At 39.5% G+C, this 24737-nt stretch overlaps 1 long non-coding RNA gene across 1 annotated transcript; it reads left to right on the forward strand.

Moving 5' to 3' along the window:
• The first annotated feature begins 576 nt into the window (after positions 1-576).
• Positions 577-24078, forward strand: LOC112651853 (uncharacterized). Its single transcript, XR_003131109.3, has 3 exons — positions 577-1093; positions 21835-22081; positions 23274-24078. It is a non-coding gene; the product is annotated as an uncharacterized LOC112651853 (long non-coding RNA).
• Positions 24079-24737: the final 659 nt, after the last annotated feature.

Raw genomic sequence — 24737 nt, forward strand, 5'->3', positions numbered from 1 at the left:
AGGGCGGTAGAGTTCTGCCGTGAGCTCTACCTCCTGCCCTTTCTTAAACCCTTCCCATCTTAGCTCTTACTTGCTTTAGCATTTTACCAGCCTACTTCCTGGTCTGTGAGCCTCAAACCACACAGAGGCGTACATCCTTCCCCCTCCCCACAGCGACACGCAAACACAGGCATAATGCCCTTGTACTCCCATTCAACACACCTAGGATTCTGCCCTCTCCAAAGTTATCCCCCATCTAAAACTGTATTCTTGATACATAATACCAGAATGCTCCCCTTCATCCACACCTAAAACTCCTACCCTACATCTAAAACCTTCTGTTCTCCTATGTGTACCCTGAGCCCTTTGACCCATCTCACTACCTTTCCATTGCTTTGGAACACCTCTTTTCTCACATCTGGAGTTATGTATCCTACTCCTAGAACATTTTCTTCTCCCTCTATTATATCCACAACTGGCCTTACACCCATCCAGAGTCCCCATCTCAAATTCCAAATTCATAACACTTGGAATACTACCATTCTGAGCCAGGCAGCTCAGAATTCTGAGCCCCCACTATCTGCCTGCCTTCCACCCTTAGCAATGACTCCTGTAGACCTTCAACATCCCTCCTCTGCCCTAGGGCAAAAGTGCTTTCAGGCTCAAGAGTTCTATGGCCTGAGTGAATGAGATATACCTATAGGAACATATCAGGACTCATTTCCAACATATCTGACTCCATTCCTTCTCCCCTATGCATTAGGTAAATATTTGCTAATCCTGAGCTTGGTTCATGGAGCATTTTAGGCAGGCTGAGGGTTGGGCACATGCTGGGGAGATCTTAGCTCCTGGCTGCCAGGAGGAGAGATGAGAGGGGATCAGAGTATAGGCCAGGACAAGACTATTTCCAGCTTCCTGGCCTTGGGAACTGAGTGGGTATCTCACTCACTCTGGCCACAGACTCCTATATTCTAACAAATTTGAATTCTTAAATATGGTAATCTATGAGAAAGCAAAAGGGATTGGAATGCTTTTACTCAGAGAGAGAAACCAAAAGGAGTTAGGGGGTGATATCAACATAAGTTTCAGTCTTCTGAAAGCCAGAGGATGAGCGGTGAGTGCAAGTTGCAATGTGCTCTTGAAGAAATGAATTAATGTGAAAGGGAGTGAGGCAAGGAAGAGTTTCCAATGTGGTTCATAGATAGAGATGGAAGAGGTTGATCCCTGAGACAGGTTCAATTGATGAGACAGACATAATCTACCAGTAACTATGCTTCCAGCAAATTCTTGTTGAGCATCCATCATTGTTGGACCTAGTGTGAATAGGGTAGAAAGATGAGACTATCATAATCCTGCTCCAGAACTGAGAGAGAAGGACAGAGAATCTGTAGGGGGATGGCTGGGGTAGGGAGTTGCAGACCTGTGTGGGGCCCAGGGATGCACTGGTCAGTAAAGGCTCCAGGGAAGAGAGCCTTTTGAGCTGGGTGTAGAAGAATGTGGAGTTTGCTAAACAGAGGAGTGAAGGGAGTAAGGCAGGAGGTACAGCACAGACAAGCACAGAAAGGAAGGACCGTGGTTGGCAAGAGTTCATGGTAAAGAGTTGGATTTGACTTTTAAGTACAATGGGGAGCCTTCTGGCTTGTGTGGAGAGTTGATTAGCAGGTGTGATGTGGAGACAGGAGACCCAGGAGAAGCTGTGGCTATGATTTAGAGCTAAGGGTCTGCTCAAAGACACAGTGGTAGGATGGGGGAAGAGTGAATGAACACCCTTATGAACTAGCGGACTGTGGGGGTAGGGCAGATGGAAGGGGTGATGACTCAGAGGCCTCTAGTTAAGGCAACCAAGGGGACAGATTATACTCAGCATCTAGCAAAAGAAAATGAATGAAATTAGCCAGGCTTCATACTGACCAAGTTCACACTCCCTCCCCCATCCACATCTCAGCATCTCTCTCAAATCTAGTGATACTCATGAACAGGGTGCACAAGGGGCAGGGGCCTCAACCCTCCCCTAACTTCCCAGAAGGAAAATTTTAGATGGAATTGCCCAGAGTACAAGAATCAGCTACATACCTTAGGAAGTGAGAGGCCTGATTCTATTTATGCTGCAACAGGTTTTTAAAAGATCTTTCACTTAAGAAAGAAAATAATAAAAGGTGTGAGTCTTGGGAAAGATTGCATAGAAGTGAAACGATAGGAGAGACCATCTCACCTTTGAGCCTGATGATACTTCAGCACCACGGACAGCAGCACACCAGGGAAGGTGCCAAAAAATGTAGTCGTGAGACACAATGGGGCTTGAAGATATCTGTGAACCACCTACAGTTATATGCAAATGTAGCAGATTGAGTCATTAAGAATTCAATACTGTAGATGCTTTAATATTATTCTATCCATCCTTAGGAGAAGATAACCTTGATAGCAGGAAGCTTACTCTGCCACCATGCAGGAAGGGAAAAACTAACTGCTGCATTGCTGTACCACTCACAAACTGCCCCCCGACCCCAAGTAACAGAAAGCAAGTTCTTTTGCCATTCTAGGTTTTGAATATGACTCCTGGGATCACCAGATCATTTAAGAAGGAAAAGGGGAGTGTGCGTTGGAACTGAGAAGGCCAAAGCAACCTGACACCTGAGTATTTCTGAGCCTCTGAAGCTTTTGAAGAGAACAGCATTTCAGGGTTCTTGGGAAGGAAGGGTGTATGGACCTGAGCCCATTTCCAGGAAAAGGACTCCCAGTGGGCTGGCTGTTTAGAGGGCAGTGAGGACTAGCCACTGAATGGCCAGGTGACGGTCCCTGTGGGACCAGCTGGCAGGGAGAAGTAGGGACTCTGTTAGAGCCATGACCCTTGGAATGGATTATACAATCAAGGCTGAGCAAGAAGGAACAGGGAGGGGTGACTTCCTCCACCCAGCAAACAACAGTGCCTGGCTTGCTGTTGCAGGATTCTGTAAGCCTGAGGCATTTGGCATTTGTTCAGACTGAAGCTTGGGAGGAGTCTTGAAAGTTACTGATATTGGTTGGAGAATGCTGAAGCCAGGTTTAATTTGTTTGAAACGAATACAGAAATGTGGTGTTATATATACCTTGAACATTGTGGAATAATTATACTTTAATTTATTCATTCATTTCCTCAACAAATATTGAATGCCTATGATGTGTGCCTTGCACTAGGTGTGGCCTTGAGGATAACTAAGGAGCAAAAATTAACAGTCTCTATCCCCCTGACGCTTATCATCTAATGAGGGAGACAGACATTAGTTATATAATAACACAAATAAAAGGAAAACTTCAAGCCAAAGTAACATTTCTGATAAGGAAAGTTATCCAAAGTCATGCTAGAAGAATGCATGGGGTGGTGGTGGGGTGTTACCTGGTTTGTAGGTAAGGGAGGTCCTTGAGGAAATGATGCTTGAGTTGAGAGCTGAGGAATAAGCTGGAGTCAGAAGAGGAGCAGGGAAAAAAGAGCTCCAAGAAGGACCAGCTCCTGAAAAGTCTTGAGGAGAGAGAAATTTCAGAGAGGAGAGGAGACTTAAAGGTGGCCCAGTGAGGCTGGGATGGGAAGTGGAAAGGTGGATGGGGAAAATGGTACTGGAGAGTCAAGTAGAGACCAAACTTTTTGGGCCCTTGTCAGGCACAGAAAGAACTTTGCAATTAGCACAAGACCATTGAGGAGCTATTGAAAGGTTTTGAGCAAGGAAGGAGGGCCCTGGAATCACAGTCAGATTTGTGACTGTAAACCAGTTCACTGGTTTATCCTGGGTTCCCCTCAAAAGCAGGACCTGAGGTAAAGACTCATGGGCAGGCAGTTTTTCTAGAAAGTGATCCCAGGTATCACTGAAGGACCAGGGAGAGCAAAAGAGGTAAAGAGAAAAAGCCAATACAAATATACATTACTGAGTTGTTCCCTGCCATATAAAACCAGAGCTTATCTCATTGAAACTTTCTCAGAAGGACATGGAATACTTCTCAGAATTTTCCACATGATGGGCCACAGAGAGAAGCATTTCTACATCAACTCCCATCTCCCTATGGGCCCAGCAGTGTTGACGCTCCCCTGCCATGCTTCCAGGCTGCACATGCCCTGTGCAGTGAAGATCTCTGCCGGTGTTTCACACTAGGCATCAGAGAAGCCCTAGTGTAGTAAGCAAAGAAATCACACATCACGTACTTGAGCTCAGACACTCTCAGGGGAAACTTTCCTGGAAATGTTCATTGCAATGGTGGCTGGGACCAGAGAGAGGCTGAGAGGATAGTCAGCAGGCAGCTGGAGCTTCTGATACCTTCCTTTGGTCACAGAATCTATTTTGGGTGACGGAGAAGGGTGGCATGGACCACAAAGGTGGTGGTCCTGCAAATAGAAGTGAGCTGGGGAGAAGAGAGGTTGGAAGACCCGGGCTACAGTTTAGAGACTGTCTGATGGGCTGGCAGTGGAAGGGTATGGGGGGAAAGTGCAAGCAAAAATGCCTCATGTGTTTTCAGCCTGAGAAACTGAGTGGATGGTAGAAATCCTGTTAAAAGAATCTTACAAAGGCAAGTGAAAAGGAGGGGCCAATGAAGGAGGAAATGACATGGAAGCCAAGAGAATAAGCAGCTTCAAAGACAGTGGTTAACCACTGAGTAAGATGGGGTGGCAGGCTAAGTTATGCTCCCCACCACCACCACCAAATATGTCCACACTCTAATCTCTGGAACCTGTGAATGTTACCTTACACTGAAAAGAAAGAAAAAAAAAAAAAAAAAAGGAGGGGATTGCACTTTGCAGATGCGACTGAATCCAGGATCTTGAGATGGGTTGATTATCCTAGATTATTTAGGTGGGACCTAAATGCACGTATCCTCATAAGAGCGAAGCAGAGGGAGACTTGACACAGACAGAAGAGGAGGCAACGTGGCCAGGGAGGCTGAGATTGGGGTGCCACGGCCACGAGCCAGGGAACGCCAGCAACCACCAGACACTGTAAGAGGCAAGGAAGTAGCTCTCCCCTAGAGCCTCTAGAGAGGGTATGGCCCTGCTGACATATTGATTTGGGCCCAGAGAAATTGATTTCAGACTACTGGCCTCTAGAACTGAGAGAGGATGTATTTCTAGCATTTTAATCCACCAAGATGGTAGTCATTTGTTACAGCAGCCACAAGAAGCTAACACAGACTTGTATAGAAAAATGATCACTGAATTTGGAAACATGGAGGTCATTGGGGGATGGACGAGCAGGCTTGGATGTGGGGAATGAAGGAAAGGGAAGGATCAAGATCGGTACCTTAATTTTTGGCTTAAGAAAGTAAGTGAGTAGGTAACATTGCCACTTACTGAGATGGGGAGCAGGATCAAAAGTTCTGTTTTGACTATGTTAGGCCTGAGAGCAGTACAGACATTCCTGCTGCTAAGAACAGTACGAGTAGATGAAATCAATCCCAGTTGCTCCTGCAGGACCTTGCAAAAGGCAGGGAGACAATGCCTCCTAGTTCACACATAGAATGACAACCAGAAAAGATGCTTTAGCCCTCATCCAGTGCATAGTGTGTGAGCATGCCCATGACCGGAGAATTCTTCGCTACGCCAGAATGAGTGCCAGCTCATGCCTGTGGTGTCCCCAGGCACTCCAGAAATAGCAGTTAGTGCCAGGGAGTCGCAATGAATGCAAGGCAAGTTAAGTTGATGCTGTGGAAGTAGGAATGGATGCCAGGAAGAGAGATAATATAGGCAGGAGGGATTAGCAACATGTTCCAAAGGGATAACATTGGTATATTGAGGGAGGAAGATGAATGCAGGCAGTGACTGTGTGTGCCAGGGGAATCACATGGCGTGCGGCAGAACCATAGGGGCCAAGGATTAAACATGTTGTGGGCCGTATGCTGTTGGACTAGCCATTCTTTAGCAGGAATGAGATCCGACTGCCAGCGCCAGGTAGGGGCCTGCCAGCACTCAGGCTCCAAGAGCCCAGGGCTGCTGCAATTTTGCCTTACACCTGAGTCCTCCTCTTCAAGGGAAGCTGGAATGGAAAGGACCCTCCTCCTGTCTCTGGAACCATTGCCATGTACAAGTAGAACAGTCTCCTATTAAAATGATCCGCTATCCCAGGAACCCACTACCGGAAGTCTCAGGAGGTTCAGGGCCAGAGGCTGTAAGGCCCCAGGAATATGCACTCCTGAGCAGCCTCCCACAGGCTATACTTGTTTGTAACCCTTCCCCTCCACTAGGCATACCTGGGATGGGGCGTATTGCTTGCTCATATCCACCTTCAGGAACCAGTAAGGAGAGCAACATGAAAGGGAGACCAGATGGCCGTAAAACTGCCATCAGGCCCTGAGAAATTACTGAGTTCCAACTGTGGGTCTGGGCCTCAGCTGGGAGCTGAGAAGGTCAGTGTGTGCCAGGAATGGAAACCAGCATATTACACAGCACAGGCCGAGGGAGATAGGGCGGTGTGGCGAGTGTGCCAGCAGCCAACAGCCTCCATGGTGATTTCACACCTGCCTTTTCCTTTCTTCTATATGGCAGGTATGCTGAGCAGGAATTCTCCATATGCTCGTTCTATAGATAAGAACACTAAAGCTCAGGAAAAGGAAGTGACCTGCCCAAGGTGACTGGTTCTTGATTCCTACTCCTCCCCCTGGTCCTGCACTCTTCTCTGTATAGTTTGCTGCCTCTGGAGAAAAATCAGACAAGAACACTGGCCCTGGTCTCTCCCCCAGGCTCCAAAGTTTTGCAAAGTCCTCTACTGGTACTTCTTAAATTTTAAAAACTAGACTCGAATTCAGTGGTCTCGGGTGAGCCCTGAGATTCGCACTTTTAAGAAGCTCCCAAGTGATGCTCATGCTGCTGATCCTTGGATCCCACTCTGAGTATCCAGGCTCCATTCCAATTTACCAATCCTAGTCCATCTACCCCATCTCAAACGCATTCTGTCTTGGGACCTGAAGCTTGATAGGGAAGGTCAGAGGTAATTAAGCCTGCCATATCTGAGCCCATCGCTTCCGATCTCAACCTGTCTTGTGGAAAAGCCTCACACGTTGTCTCTGAGACTGCTCTGACCCCTGTACTTTCCTTGTCTCCATTAAGACCCAATTCTCAAATTTTCCTTAATTCTGATGCAAGGGGGAAAGATCTGGGTGCAAAAAGACACGATTTCTAGGATTTGATCTGCCATAACCTCACTCAGTCAAATTATTCATCAGTTCATTTTCTACTCATCCACCCACTCACCGCATAGACATTGACTCAGTGTCTCTAGAATGCTTTCCTTCCCTGGGCATTGGTGTATCCCCATCAATAAAATAAGGTTGTGAGCTTGAGCCAATGGTCTCCACCCTGGCTGTATATCAGAATTACCCAGGTAGCTGATTGGTTCTATTGAGATATGATTTACACATACTAAGATTCACCGATTTTACGTATACAGTTTGATGGACCTTGGCAAATATATACAGTCATGTAGCCACCACTACAATCAACATATAACATTTCCATCCCTCAAAAAAACTCCCTCATAACCTCTTACAGTCAAACATCCACCTCCAACCCCTGGTCCCTGATAACCATTGCTCAGCTTTCTGACATTATAATTTTAAACTTTCTGACATTTCCTATCAGTGAAATCATACAAAATTACTCTTGTGGGTCTGATTTAACCCACCAGAATGCATTTGAGATTTATCCATGTTGTTGTGTCTTTTTTTTTTATTTATTCATCATAGTCACAGACTGAGAGAGAGAGAGGCAGAGACACAGGCAGAGGGAGAAGCAGGCTCCATGCAGGGAGCCTGACGTGGGATTCGATCCCGGGTCTCCAGGATTGCACCCTGGGCCAAAGGCAGGCGCCAAACCACTGTGCACCCAGGGATCCCATGTTGTTGTGTCTTTTGTATTGCTGACCAATACTTCATTGTATGGATATACCACAGTTTGTTTATCCATTTATCAGTTGATGGACACCTGGGTTGCTTCCATTTGACCACTATGAACAAAACTGTTATGACTATTCAAGTAAATTCTTCCTATAAATATGTTTTCCTTGGGTAAATATCTTGGAGTGGGGTTGCTAGTTAGGCTGGGTGTATGTTTAGCTTACAAGTAACTGTAAACCGGCTCCTCCAAAGTAGCTGTGCCATCTTACATTCCCATCAGCAGTGAATGAGAGTTCTAGTTCCACATTCTTGTCAACATTGGATATTGGCAGACTGTATCATTTTAGCTATTCTAGTGAGTACGTAGAAGTATCTCGTTATGGTGTGAGTTGTATTTCTCTGATGAGTAATGACACTAAGCATCTTTTCATGTGTTTATTTTCCATTCTTTTATCTTTGCTAAAGAATCTATTCAAATCTTTACCCATGTTTTATTGAATAATTTAACTTTTTATTATGAAGTTGTAAGAGTTTGTTATAAATTCTGGATACATATTTTTCTCCCAGTCTATAGCATGCCTTTTTATTTTATCATTAAATTTTGAAGAACAAAGGATTTTTTTAAACTTGGAATAAGTCCACATTATTAACTTTTATTTTATGGTTTGTGCTGTTTTTTAATCAGAGATTTAAATTTCTAATAAACCCAAGGTCATAGTGATTTTCTCCTGTGTTTTGTCATAAAAGTTTAGAGCTTTAGCTCACACGTCTTCAGGCTTATGATCCATCTTGAGTGACTTCTTTTGTGTGGTGTGTAATATAAATCGAGATTCATTTTTTGCCCAAGAACATCTAATTGCTTCAGTATCATCTGTTGAGAAGATTATTCTCTCCCCACTAGATTACCCTAGCACATTCATCAAAAATCGATTGAATATATATGTTTGGGTCTATTTCTGGACTCCATTGAGCTAAATACCTATAATTATGCCAATGCAAGGCTGTCTTAATTGTTATAATCTAATAGTAAGTAGGTCCTGAAATCTAGTATAGCAAGATTTCCAAGTAATCTGGTACAGTAAAGTCTCCAAGTTTGTTTTGCTTTTCAAAATTGTTTTGGCTATTCTAGATCCTTTGTATTTCCATATAAATTTTCGAATGGGCTTATCAATTTCTCCAGATACCCATATAGGATTTTGATAGCAAGTGCACCAAATCTTTTAACACTGTTGAGTCTCCTGATTCATGAACATAGTATGTCTCTCCCTTTGTTTAGATCATTTTTAATTTCTCTGAGCAGTGTTTTATAGTTTTTAGTGTACAGGAATAGCACATATTTTATTAAATTGACTTCAAAGTATTTCATATTTTTCATGCTATCATAGTGACATTTTATTTGAATTTTCATCTATTCACATTTAGTATACAGGCTTTTAAAATTGAACCTTGAATCTTGTTACCTTGCTAACCTCACTAATCAATTCTAGTAGCCTTTTTTAATTGAACCCTTAGCATTTTCTATATAGGCCAATGGTCATATTATTTGCAAAAAAATATAGGTTTAATTTTTTTCTAATATATAAACCTTCTAATTTCTTTTTCTTGTCTGTTTCACTGGCCTAAGACCTCTATTACATTGTTCCACTGCAATGATGAGAGTGGGAATTCTTACCTTGTTTCCAATATTAGGGATAAACATTCAGTCTTTTGCCATCAAGTGTCATGTTAACTGTCGATTTTTCATAGATGCTCTTTCTTAGGTGTGGAAGTTCCCTTATATTCCTAGTGTACTGAATTTCTTTTGTTTTGTTTTTAAATCATGAATGAGTATTAAATTTTCTCAAAATTTTTTTTCTCTATCTGTTAAGGTAATCATGTGTTGTTTTTTTAACTCTTTTAAACTGGTGAAATACATTAATTTTTGAATGTTAAGACAGCCTTGCATTCTTGAGATAAACTACACTTGGTCATGATACAACAAATTTTTTCAGATATTGTAGATTCAATTGACTAATATTTTTTTAAGGTATTTTGCTTTTTATTGACATGGGATGTTGGGCTGACTGTGACTTTCCTTTCTTACAATATCTTTGGTTTTGGTATTAGAGTAATGTTTACATAATAAAAGGAATTGGGAAGTGTTCCCTCCTCTTCTATTTTCTGAAAGATTTTCTGTAGAACTGGTTTGTTCTAATAACTATTTTGTCCTTAAATGTCTGATATAATTAATCAATTGAGTCATCTGAAGCCCAGGAATTTTCTTTAAGGGAATGCTTTTAACTATAGAATCAATTAAAAAAGCAGATACAATCTCTAAAATCAGAACAAGACAAGAATGTCCACTTCTATCACTTCTTTTTAAACATTGTACTGGAGGTTCTAGCCAGAGGAATTAGGTCATATAAAGAAATAAAAGGCATCCAGATTGGAAAAGAAGATGTAAAACTATCTCTATTTACAGATGACATGATTGCATATACAGAAAACACTAAAGAACACACACACACACAGACACACACACACAAACAATTAAAATTGGTGAATGACTTTAGCAAAGACAAAAGACACAAGACTCATATACACAAATCAACTGTATTTCTGTATAACAGCAAATAATAACCAGAAAATGAAATTAGGAAAACAATTCCATGAATATTAATATATATAAAAAAATACTTAGGACTAAGCCTAGCCAAAGAAATGCAATACTTGTTTGCTCACCAAAAATGACAAAACATTATTGAAAGAAATTAAAGAAGACCTAATTAATGGAAAGACATCCCACGTTCATGAATCAGAAGACTTGATTGTTGTTAGGATGGCAATACTCCCAAAATTGATCTGCAGATTCAACGCAATTTCTGTCAAAATTTAAACTGAAACTGTTTTGGTTTTTATTTACAGAGATAGACAAGCTGATCCTAAAGTTATTATAGAAATGTAAGAGACCCAGAATAATCAGGACAAAGTTGATAAAAAGGAACAAAATTGGAGGACTCACACTTCCTGATTTCAAAACTTACTATGAAGCTACCATCAAGACAGTGTAGTACTGGCATAAGGCTAGACATATAGATCAGTGAAATGTAATGGAGAGTTCAGAAATAAGCCCATACATCTATGGCCAGTTGATTTCCAACAATGGTGTAAATATCATTCAGTGGGGAAAGAATAGCCTTTTTAAATGGTACTGGGACACCCAGATATCCACATGCAAAATAATGAATGTACCCCGTCTTGTGCCATAAGCAAAAATTAATCCAAAATGCATCAAAGACCTAAATGTGAGAGCTAAAACTCTAACACTTTTTGAAGGAAACATAGTTGTGAATTTTCTTGCTCTTAGTTTAGGCAATAGTTTCTTAAATATGACTCCAAACGTACAAACAACCAAAGATAAAATAAATTGAACTTCCTCAGAATGAGAAACTTTTGTGCATCAGAAGACACTATCAAGAAGGTGAAAAAATAATCCATAGAATGGAAGGATGTATTTATATATCTGACAAGGGCCTATAATTGGGGAAATATAAAGAACTATTACTACTCAATGATAGAAAAAAAAGATCTAATTTTTAAAATAATCAAAGGATTTGAATAGACATCACTCTAAAGACATACATGTGGTCAATAAGCATGTGAAAATATACTCAACATTATTAGTAATTAGAGAAATGCAGATCTAAACCACAATGAGATACCATATCACACTCACTAGCATGGCTATTTTTTTAAAAAAAGAAAAACATACCTTGGTAAAGATGTAGATAAATTGGAAGCCTGGTACATTGTGGGTGGGGATGTTTAAAATGGTACAGCCTCCATTGAAATAGTTTGGCAGTTCCTCAAAAAGTTAAAAATGGGTTGCCATTTGAATTCCACTTTTAGGTATATAACTAAGAGACATAAAAATATACATTCACACAAAAACTTATAAAGGAATTTTCATAGAAACATTATTCACAATGGCCAAAAAGTGGAAACAATCTAAATGTCTATTAACAAAATGTAGTATGTCTATACAAGGGAATTTTTTTAGCCATGAAAAGGAATAAAGTATTGATACATTGTAAAACTTGGATGAATCCTGAAAACTTGTGCTAAGTGAAAGAAACCAGACACAAAAGTTATATATTGTACAGTTCCACTTATATGGAGTGTTCAGTATAGGCAACTCCATAGAGATGAAAAGTAGATAAGTAGTGTCAGGGAGTGGGGAAAGGAGGAAATAAGGAGTGATTACTAGTGGGCACAGGGTTTCTTTTTAGGGTGATGAAATGTTCAGAAATTGGATAGAGGTGATAGTGACACAACCTTGTGAATATGCTAATAACCACTGAATCATATACTTTAAGATAGTGAATTTTGTGTTACATTAAATTTTATGTTATATAAATTATATCTCAACTTAAAAATAGGTAAAAGGCTATCCAGAATTTTTATTTCTTCTGAAGTGAGCTTTGGTAGTTTGTACATTTCAAGCATTTTCTCTATTTTATCTAGGTTGTCAAATTTATTGGCCAGAGTTTGTCTATAATATTCTCATATTACCCTCTCAATATCTATAGTATCTCTGATGGTCTCCCTTTTGTTCTGTATTTTGATAATTTGCTTCTTCTTTTAACTGCTCCTCTTTTTTTTCCATGATAGTATTTGTCTTTATATATATATATATATATATATATTTTTTTTTTAAAGAACCAGCTTTAGAACTCTCTTTCACTCATACATCACCATCTTTCTACCTTTTTTAAAATAAAGATTTTATTTGAGAGAGAGAGAAGAGTAAGAGAGCACAAGCAAGGGGAGTGACAGATGGAGAGAAAGAAGTAGACTCCCAGCTGAGCAGGGAACCCAATGCGGGGCTCAATCCTAAGACCCTGGGATCATAACCTGAGCCAAAGGCAGATGTTTAACTGGCTGAGCCACACAGGCACCCCACCATCTTTCTACTTTTAAAAATTTCTATTGTCTTTACTATTTCTTTTCTCTTGGTAGCTTTTAATGTTCTCTTTTTCTAGTTTCTTGAAATAAAACGTAATATATTGATTTAAGACCTTTCTTCCTATTCCAATACAACCATTTAATGCTATAAATTTCCCTCTAAGCACTGCTTGAGATGCGCCCTATGCATCTTAAAATATATTGTTTTCATTTTCAACCAATGCAAAATATCTTCTGATTTCCCTTGTGATTTCTTATATGGTCCATCGCTTATTTAAAGATATTTTATGTAATTACCACATATTGGGAACTTTTCCGGATATCTTTCTGTTGTTGATTTCAAATTTATTTCTGTTGTGTTCAAAGAACATGCTCTGTTTGAGTCCAATCTTCTTGATTCCGTTTTATGATCCAGAATATGCTGCTTCTTGGTAAGTGTTCCATGAGCACTTGAGAAGAATATACATCCTGCTGCTGTTGAGTGGAGTGTTCCATAAATGTCAATTAGGTCAAGTTGATTGATAGTGTTGTTAACTTCTTTTCTATTCTTACTGATTTTTTTGTGTGTACTTGTTCTGTCAATTACTGAGAGAGGGATGTTGAAATTTCCAACTATGACTGTAAATTTGTCTATCTCCTTTTTTAGTTCTGTAAGTTTTTGTTTCATACATTTTGACCTCTATGCTCAGTGTGTACGTATTTAGGATTATAATGACCTTTTGATTAATTGACCTATTTATCATGATGAAATGTCTTTCTCCATCCCTGGTAATATTCCTTATTCTGAAGGTTACTTTGTGTAATTTAATCATACTAGATTTCTTTGGATTAAGGTTTCAGTTGTATATATTTGTTCATCTTTTTAGTTTTAACCTGTGTCTTCATATATAGAATAGGCTTTTTATAGATGATGTATAGTTGTGTTTTGCCTTTTTACCCTATTTTAAAAGTTCTGCCTTCTAACTGGAATGTTTAAATCATTTTATGTTCAATGTAATTATATATATTGCTGGTTTATACTTGCCATCCTGCTATTTGTTTCTCATTTATCTTATGGTTCTTTGTTGTTTTCATTCGCTTTAATTAGACTTGGGGTGTTTTTTATTTTATTTTTTTCTTTGTTGCTCTAGAGTCTGCATTATACATGTTAAATTTAACACAGTCTACCCTTAAGTAATATTATACCACTTCATAGATACTGTAAAAACCTTACAATATATACTTCCATTTCTCTTCTTCCATTTTTGTAGATTGTCACCATACATGTTACTTCTACATAGGTTTTATTTTATTTTTATAAGAGTAAGAGAGGAGGTAGAGAGGGAGAGAAATAATCTTAAGCAAGCTCCATGCCCAGTGTGGAATCCCATGTGGGGGTTGATCTCACTACCCTGAGCTCATGATTCGAGACAAAATTGAGTCAGATGCTTAACCAACTGAGCCAACTAGGCATCAAATTTCTACATAGGTTTTAAACCTTAAATGCACTATTATTATTTTATCTTGAAATAGTCAATTATAGGCCTATGAAAAGAGTAACAGTGACCACATTTACCCTCCCATTCAACACAATTTTTTTAAAAAAACAGACCCAATATGAGAAGCAATACTTCTATTTATTTATTAGCATTAGTGTATTTATTTTTTACTGAGGTAAAATTCACATATCACAGAATTAGCCATTATAAAGTGTACAGTTTAGTGGCATTTAGAGTGTGCACAATGTCATATAACGACCAATTCTCTAGTTTCAATACTTTATCATAGGTACCCAAAACTAATATAATAATGTATGTTAATTATATTGGAATTAAGAAAGTAAAAATTAAAAAAAAATTATTCTAAGAAAAAAGCCAGATGCTAAAGGTTATATAATTGAATGATTCCTTTATATGATATATCCAGAATTGGCAAATCTACAAATACAGAAAGCATACTAGTGGTTACCAGGGGATGAGGAGTGGGGGCTATGATCATTTAAATGTGTGGGTGATTATGGTTTTTATGATGAAGAAACAGCACTTTTAAAGACACCAGACATCAAGCAATAAAGGAGAATAATCTCTGAGAAATGAAATGAACCAAGCCAACCCTGCAATTGCTGTGGCTTATTTCCTTGAAAGAGTTTTCAGGTCTTGGTACAGGAAGGGAGAATCCAGGTGGAGCCTAGTGGATTCTTTGAATGGAGGAGACAAAGACAAGCATCCAGTGAGATGAAGGCAGCTAGAATTCTCAAGTCAGAATAGTAAAGAGAATAAAATATTGCACAGAGAGAGAACCCTGAGATATGCAGAGGTGGCCCCTTACATGTTCCGAGAGTCCTGAGCAGTATATGTATGCATGCATATTTCACAATATGAAAAGATTAGAGAATAGTGCCCAAAGTCACACAGAGCCAGAGTTAGTGCCTCTTCCCAGGTGCCAGACTGGAAAAACTGATAATTCATGAGTAGAATACTCAGGAAGCTTTTACCTTAGTAAAAGGGAATAATAATTAGCTCTCATTGGAATGTGACTTCAGATCTGCCTACCAAATCATAAAAGAAAGATTCAAAAGGATCAAACTCTTTCCAAGTATTTTAGCTGCATAGTCTCAGAAAAAAATAACATTATTGGAATATAAAAATATCCAGGACTTAACACTTAACTTAAAATTCATAATGTCTGGGACCACCATCAAACATCGCTAGGTAGAAAAAAAAATTACTAAGCACATACAAAAGCAGAAAAACACAATCCATATTGAAGAGAGTAATCAACTAACTGAAACAGACCTAGAATTGACAACAGATGTTACGATTAGCAGACAAGGACATTAAAAAAAAAATATATATATAAAATATATATATTATATATATTATATATTATAACCATATCCCATATATTCAAAAAAGTTAAGTAGATCTAGGAATCATAGTTTGTTAAAAATGGAATATGAAGAAATTAAGACTACAGTATCTGAGATGAAAAATGTCAGTGTCTGAGATGAGATTAACGACAGGTTAGGCACAGTAGAAGAAATAATAGTGAATTTGAAAGCATAGCAATAGAAACCATCCAAAATGAAAACTATAAAAAATAGCAAGAGTATTATTGAACTGTGGAACTTCAGGCAGCCTAATATATAAGTAACTGGAAACCACAAAGAAGAGGAGAAATAGGAGTGGAGGGAACAGAAAATATATCTGAAGATATAATAGCCAAAAAAAAAAGAAAAATCAAATGTGATGAAAAATATTGAGCCACAAATCCAAGAAACCTAATGAATTCCAAGAACATAAAGAAAACAAAAAAACAAGATATATTTTAATCAAATTGCTCAAAACTGATGATAAAGAAGACATCTTAAAAATAGCCAAAAGGAAAAAAAAACACTTTAAATACAGAGGAAAAAAGACAAAGATAATATTGTAGATCTATCACCAGAATACTGAAAGCAAAAAGGCACTGGAATACAACTTTTAAATTGCTGGAAAAAATTATCAACTTAGAATTCTGTGCCCAGTGAAAATACCTTTTAAAAAGGAAAGCAAAATGAAGATGTTTGCACACGTGCAAAATGGTCTAAACACCCTAATTAAATGGCAGAAATCATCAATTTGAATGAAAAAGCAAAATCCAGTTATATGCTGCCTATAAGAAATGCACCTTAACTATAAAGACATAATTAGATCAAAAGTAAAAGGATGGGAAAAGATACAACATGCTAACATGAAACAAGAGAAAGCTAGAGTGGCTATTTTAATATCAGACAAAGAAAATTTCAGAGCAAAAAGAAAACCCTCTCTGTACTATCTTCTCAATTTTTCTGTAAAAATAAAGTCTAATTTTAAAAAAGGGACAGTATTTTTGACATGACAGCATGTTCAACAGTATTTGATAGTATATCAGAATTTGTGGGATGCTACTAAAGCAGTACTTGGGAAATATATAACAATAAATGCCCGTGTTGGAAAAGGATAAAGTTCTCAAGTTAATGAATTCAAAACTAGAAAAAGAAGAGCAAGTAAACCCCAAAGTAGGCAGAAAAAAGAAAATAATAAAGATCAAAGTGTAAATTAATGAAACAAACAAACAAAAACGGAAAAAGAATAGAAAAATTTGATGAAACCCAAAGTTGTTCTTTTGGATCGATGAAATTGCTAGATTCTAGCAAGACTAATCGGAAAAAAAAATAGATAATACATAAATGACCAATATCAATAACTTGAGAGGTGATATCACTACAAATTATATGACATAAAAAGGATAGTAAAGTATGCTATTTTTAAAGATTTTATTTATTTATTTAAGAGAGAGCAAGAGAGCACAAGCAGGGAGTGGCAGAGGGAGAAAGAGAAGTAGTAGTCTCCACGCCGAGCAGGGAGCCTGACACAAGGCCCAGTCCCAGGATGCTGGGATCACGACTGGAGCTGAAGGCAGATGCTTAACTGACTGAGCCTCCCAGGCACCCTAAGGAATGCTATTTTTAAAACAACTGTATGACTATAAATTCAACAACTTAGATGAAATAGATAAATTCCTTCAAAGACACAAATCACTAAAGTTCACTCAAGAAGAAATTGATATCCTGGTCACCTTATATCTATGAAAGAAATGGAAAAATGAGATTTTCTTTTTTTTTTTTAAGATTTTATTTATTTATTTGACAGAGAGAGAGAAAGTGAGTGAGAGAGAACAAAAGCAGGGGGAGGGGCAGAAGGAGAGGGAGAAGCAGACTCCCCACTGAGTAGGAAGCCTGATGCGGGGCTCAATCCCAGGATTCTGGGATCACAACCTGAGCCAAAGGCAGATGCTTAAGCAACTGCACCACCCAGGTGCCCCCCCAAAATGAGATTTTCTAAGAGTAACAAATAAATGAGAGCAGATATTTAAAAAGAAATTAACTCCAGGCCTAGATGGATTCACTGGTAAATTCTACAAGGCATTTATGGACAAGATAATGTCAATTCTATGGAAACCCTTCCACAAAATAAAGGGGGAATACTTATCAATTCTTTTTATGAGGCAAGCATTATCCTGATATCAAAATCAGAGACATTAGAATAAATGTAACCTATAGTCCAATACCCCCACGTCAATCAAAATAAAAATACCTTAACAAAATATTATTGAAATGAATCTAGCAACATATGGGAAAGGTAGTACACCATGACTAGTAGAGTTTATCCCCCAAATGTAAGGTCCTCTTAATACTCAAAAATCAATGTATTTCACCAGCTTGATAGACTAAAAAAGAAAAATTATAAAATCTTAATTGATATAGAAAAAGTATTTTTGAAAATTGAATACTTATTCATGATTTCAAAAAGAAGACTCTCAGCACACTAGGAATAAATGGGAACTTCTTCAACCTGAAAAGTCATCTATAAAAAGCTGAAAACTAACATCTAATTTAATGGTCAAAAATTTAATGTTTCTCCCCTAATACTGGAAACAAGGCAAGAATTTTTAGTCTTGCCACTATTATTGAACATTGTAATGAAAGTCCTAGCCAGTGCAAGCAAGCAAGGGAGAAGAAAGGCATATAGATTGTAAAGATCATCTTCTTTACAGACGATCATGTCTAGGTAGAAAATCCTAAAAGATTTTTTTAAAAGACACTAGAATTAATAAATAACATGGTGACAGGATATAAAAAAATCTATTACATGTCTGCATACTGGGAATGAAAATTGCAAATTCAAATTTCTATTTTTATTTTATTTTTATTTCTAGACCTTTATTTGTCTGTGAAAAAGGAAAAAAAGGAATAAAATAGAGATGGCACATTTGACGCACACACACACACACACACACACAAACCACTGAGAAAAACCATTACTCAGCCATTAGAAATGACGAATACTCACCATTTGCTTCAACGTGGATGGAACTGGAGGGTATTATGCTGAGTGAAGTAAGTCAGTTGGAGAAGGACAATCATCACATAGTTTCACTCATATGGGGAATATAAGAAATAGTGAAAGGGATTATAGGGGAAAGGAGAGAAAATGAGTGGGAAAAATCAGAGAGGGTGACAAAACATGAGAGACTCCTAACTCTGGGAAACGAACAAGGGGTAGTGGAAGGGGAGGTGGACACGGGGATGGGGTGACTGGGTGACGGGCACTGAGTGGGGCACTTGACGGGATGAGCATTGGGTGTTATACTATATGTTGGCAAATCGAACTCCAATAAAAAAAATATACATATAAAAAATACTCTTAAGAGAATGAATAGACAAGACACAGACTTGGAGAAAATCTTTCCAAAGCATTTATCTAATAAAGAATTTGTATCCAGAAGAGTTAAAGAGATCTTGAAATTCAATAATATGAAAACAAACAATACAATGTTTAATTTGGAAAAAATATTTGTGAAATAGCTATTTCATTTAAGAAGATGTATGGATAGGAGATAAGCACATGAAAAAAATGTTCAAAATCATTTGTCTTTAGGGAAATGCAAATTAAAACTACAACTAAGTACTGCTACATGTTTACTAGAATGTCCAAAGTGTAAGACTGACTATATCAATTGTTGATGAGGATTTGGAGGAAGTGGGATGCTCATACATTGTGGGTGGTAATGTAAAATGTACAACCATTTGGAAAAGACTTTGGCAGACTTTTGACAGTTAAACACATACTTCAGTTAGGCAAAGATTTACTAGACATGACACCAAAAGCATGACCCATAAAAAAACAAACTGATATATTGAACTTCATTAGAATTTGAAATGGTCATTCTTCAAAAAAATACTCTTAAGAGGATGAATATACAAAGTACAGTCTTGGAGAAAATATATCCCAGCCATTCCACTATTGAGTATTTACCCAAGACATTGCTTATGTCCATACAAAGACTTATACATAAATGTTTATAGCAGATTTGAATGTGGGTTCAAATCTTAAGCTTCATGATTCTGGGGGTATATAGTTTTCATCAACTTTGGAAAGTTTCTGGCCATTATTTGTTTTAAAAATATTCCACGGCATTTGTATTTTTTCTACTTTTTTTCCTCCCTGGGTGCTTCATTTTGTATTGTTTTATTGCTATGTCTTCCATACCATCTTTCTTTAGTAGCATCTACTCTGTGGTTAATCACATCTAGTATTATTTCAAATATTAAAAATACAGTGAAATTTCAGATATTGAATTTTCATTTCTATAACTTCCACTTGGAGATATATATAATTTCTTTTTTAAAAAAGATTTACCTATTCTAGAGAGTGCACGAGTGCAAGAGTGGGGGGAGGAGCAGAGGGAGAGGGAGAGAGAAACCCAAGCATACTCCATGGTGAGCACAGAGCCTGATGTGGGGCTCAATCTCGCTACCCTGAGATCACAACCTGAGCCAAAACCAAGAGTCTGACGCTTAATTGACTATGCCACCCAGGCACCTCTATTTCTCTCTTCATAGCCATGTTTTCCTCTGTCTTCTTAAAGGTTATGCAACATATTCACAATAGCTATTTTAATATCCTTTTCCACTAATTTGTTCTCTCATTTCTGGTCTATTTCTAACGTTTGGTTTTTTCACCTGGGATGGATCATATTTCCTTGCTTTATTTAATATCTGGCAGAATTATGGCCTCCAAAAAGATTCCATGCTCTACTCCAAGGAGCTGTGGATATATTAACTTATATGGGAAAAGGTGCTTTGCAGATGTAATTAAGCTTACTAATTGCCTGACCTTAAAATAGGAAGATTATACTGGGTTATCTGAGTGAGCTCAACATCCCATGAGTCCTCAAAAGCAGAAGCAGAAGCGGAAGTCAGGGAGATTCGGAGCACGAGTAGAACTTAATGCACCATTGCTGGTTTGAAGACAGAGAGGGCCTCAGAAGACGAAGTGTGCGAAGCCTCAAGGAGCTGAGGGCAGCCCCTAGCTGACATGAAGCAGGGACCTCAGTCCTACAACCACTAGAACTCAGGTTAAGCTGGGAAGATATTCCCAAGCTCCAGAGAACTAAGCAAACTGACATTTTTATCTCAGTCATGTGAGACCATCAGCAGAGTACCCACTTCTGATCCCCAGATGGCATGAGAAAATAAGTGACTGCTATTTGAAGTCACGATGTTTGTGGTAATTTTGTTATGGCAGCAATAGAAAACTAACGCACCTGGTAATTTTTGGTTGGATGCCAGACATTGTTAATGGAACCTTGCTGGGGGCTGGATACTTAGGTATTCCCATAAGTATTCCTAAATTATATTCTAGAACACAAGTAAGCTACTTGAAAATGGTGGAATCCTTTCAAGGGCTATTTTATCTCCTTTAGGGTAATTCCAGAGCACCCTTTATTCTAGTGTTAATTTAGCCCTACAACTAAGGGGATACCTTTCTGGGTACTCGAGCTGATGTCTTCTGTATTATAAGGATTTCCCACTCTGGATGGCGGGGGAAGGGGAGAACAATTCCCAGCCCCGTCTCAGCTCTGGAAATTGTTTGGTCCATTCCATTCTAGTGATTCCTTTCCTGGTAACTTTCTGTCACAGGGGCTCAGATGAGTTCTTAGCCAAAGACCCAAGGAGCCCTTGCCATGCCTGACAGCTTTCTTTGCAGGCCTCACCCCTCGAGTACTCTGCCCCACAAATTCTAGCCACCTTGGTCTCTCTGAACTTCAATTCCTGTTTCCTTAACGTGGAATAGTAAGTTGATGAAATTGTCAGGCTCACCTTCTTTGTTTCCTCTCTCTAAGCAATTATAGTCCTGTCATGCCTGTTGTTCAAGGTCTGAAAACCATCATATCCTGCATTTTGTCCAGATTTCTAGTTGTTTAAGATGGAGAGGTAAATTCAGTTCCTATTATTCCCTTAGGCTAGAAACAGAAGTCCCTGGGGGAACGTTTTAAATATTGAAGGATGGATCCCATCCCTGGGTGCCCTGGGGGCAGGCCTGGGCATTTTTTTAAAAGCTCCTTTAGTCATTGTAATGTGCAACCACAATTGAGAACTGTTGACCTGGATGATCTATAAAAACACTTTTTAATACAAAGTATGCCATTTGGTAAGTACTTACCATGCATCAGGCATTCTTCTAGGGACTTACTTACTATCTCCTCTCATCTTCACAGCCACCCTGTGCAGCGGGCTTTCTTATCATTGTTCTACAGTTGAGGAGTCTGGGGCTCAGGGACCTGCCCCTAGTCACACCACCAGGAAGCAAAAGAGCAGGAAAAAGAAACCAGCCTGACTCCACAGGCTCTTCCCATCCCGTGGCACAGCTGTGCCTCCCTGATCAGACCATCGGATTCTGAATTGCCTCGTGTGGGGTTCTGTGCAGGTTGGACAGATCCACGGACACGCTTCCCTGGACAGAGGGTGGGTACTCCTCTTGACTTGCCAGTGGCCCTACTGAAAGGGCTGTGGGGTGAGGGAGCCCTTCTCGCCTTCTCCTCAGCTCAGAGCTCCTCCTGACATTTCAATTCCCATCTTTGTTCCTGCTTCAAGCTGCTGAGAAAAACAGTTGGCCTTTTGGACTCCGTACTCCCCAAAGATGGAGAAGCCTTGGTCATTATGAGGATGGCCCAGTGGGAGTGATTAGGGGCAGGTTGGCAAGCAGAATGGCTGGCTTGTGTCCTTCATTCTGCTCACACCTTGGGCCGGGGGGGCGGGGTTGGAGGTAGGGGGTCTCAATGTGACAGGAGAGGGGAGTTCTTTCAGGAGGAAGGCATAGAACCACGGGGTTCCTTAGAGACTCTTTGTCCAGTGCTTTCATTGTACCAATGGGGAAGCAACACCCAGAGAGGCAAAGGTAGGATCCCCAGGTCGTTCAGAGACCTGGGCAGGGCGTAGGGGGAGATAGCCAACCAAGTTCCCTAGCCACCAGCCCGACTCCTCCGAGGACCAGGGGTCTGCTGAGGGACTGTAGCCGCTCCTGGCATCCTTGCCAGTGAAAATTCAGCCTGGAAGGAAATGACCTGCCCAGGGTCCCTCCGCAGGCCAGATGTAGCAGTGCTCAGGGCTCTGCTGCTCAGAGTGCTGCTCTGAGGGGTGGAAGGGCTGCTTCATCTCGGCTTTCCCTCCCTTTCAGGGGCCTTGATTGAGCCATGTGGTTCCCTTGGAAACAGAGCTGCTTGTCTCCTGGGGTCAGCAGCACTTAATCTGCGATTACTGCAATTTTGAAGCTGGTGGGGGAAGGGACCTTGGACTCTCCCCACATTCCTACATCACCCTCTCTACCCGCTGCTTCATGAGAGCATGCACACTTTCCTTCGTTCTCACACTCAGGTTCCCCACATGTGGGGACACAGACACACACGCGCACACACAGGCATGCACACACACTTTCTCCCAAGCTCAGAGAGCTTTGAATCACTCTGTTTTCTAACCCCCAACCAAAAAAGAACAATCATGTCCCTACCAATTACCCTCTTCTTGTGCCCTGAGTTTGCCCAAGCACCAGAATGGGAACACCCTTTCCTTTCAAACTATCTCTACAGCATTACAATCAGATGAAGAGTGGGATGGGGGGAAGCAGGCCAGATGATCCATTTTCCTTGCCTCCCCACAGGAGATTTCAATGTCTGCAAGGAAAGTCAAGGGTGTGTTGGAGCATTACCGTGGACAATGAAATTTTAAATAATCTACATTATAATTCATCAGCATACACTCTGCTTCTGGTGAAGTCCTTTGAGGGCTGGCTTTCCTCTAATCCCCACTGTGGCTCCCTAGTACCCTGGCGCCTGATGGGTTTGTGCTGAATAAAGATATCCTGCACTTCAAGAGGGCAGAGATGAAAACTTCCTGAGCAAAGATGGATATGGTCCCACATCCCGTGCCCTGATTCCAACCCAGGAAAAACAGTTGATATCAAACAAGAAATGGAGAGACTTCTAAAATATCAATTAAGTTTTACCAGAGACCCAGGGAGAGGATGGAAGGAGAGATATAGCTAACATCGAGAAACAAAAACTTTGAAGTGACCCTAGAGTTTGGAGGATCGTGCCCAGAATGAGGAGAGATTGAAGAGAAAAAAATTCACCGAAACAATAGAAAAACGAATGGAGGCGACAATAGGACTTTCGACCACATTCAGAGCCCAGAGTCACTAGAAGGTCTGGGTGGTGCCGAGTTCAACTAGGACAGAGAAAGAAGGAACCTTGAGTCCTGTCTGGGGTTCTTCTCCGTCAAAGACAATGGCCGGGAGCTTGCCACACGTGGTCTTGGTGAACACCTGAATGGTAGGGACAGCCAGAGACAAAGCAGCAATTTTTAAAAACTATAAAACAAATGCATGCACTTGGTATCAGTAAAGAAATTATAATCATATACAGAGATATAATACAAAGGTAAAATTTCTCTTCCCTTCTCCAAGCCCCCGTTGTACTCTCCAGAGATATTTGTAGTCTCTTACATATCCTTCAAGATACTTCCATAAATAAATATATATATATATATTTCTATATGTGTGTGTGTATACATATATATGAGTGTGTGTGTGTATTTACACATTTTTACACAAATAGAATCATGCATCCAGACAGCTCTGCACCTTTCATTCATTTACTGTGTCAAAGCTCTTTCCCAATCAGCCCAGGAGGGTCTACTTCATCCTGTCTGATGGCTGAACAGTTCATTTTCTGGCTGTGTCCATGTGACCAGCTGCCTAGTGGCAAACCTTTGTTTCTATTGCTTTTACGATCTTGCAATAAATATCCTAGTACCTATGTGTTTGAGATATGTGATCAAATCCCTAAAGACGAAACCACAGGCATTTAAATTTTTGATAGGTATTATCAAACTGCCCTTTAAATAGATTGCAGTGATTTATGCACTGATTAACCATATATGTACGGGCCCATTTCTCCGTGTCCTTGCTGGCACTAGGTTTTATCAAATGTTGATTTTTGCTAATCTGATGTACAGATTTAGCCTTGTCCCTTTGCGTTGTGTTAGATTAAGCATATTTTCATATGTTTATTGGCCTTTGGTATTTCTTGTTTCTATAGAATGTTTATTCATATCCTCTATTCAT

Source organism: Canis lupus, chromosome 4 (genome assembly GCF_003254725.2).
Source record: "Canis lupus dingo isolate Sandy chromosome 4, ASM325472v2, whole genome shotgun sequence".
Lineage (NCBI taxonomy): Eukaryota > Metazoa > Chordata > Mammalia > Carnivora > Canidae > Canis > Canis lupus.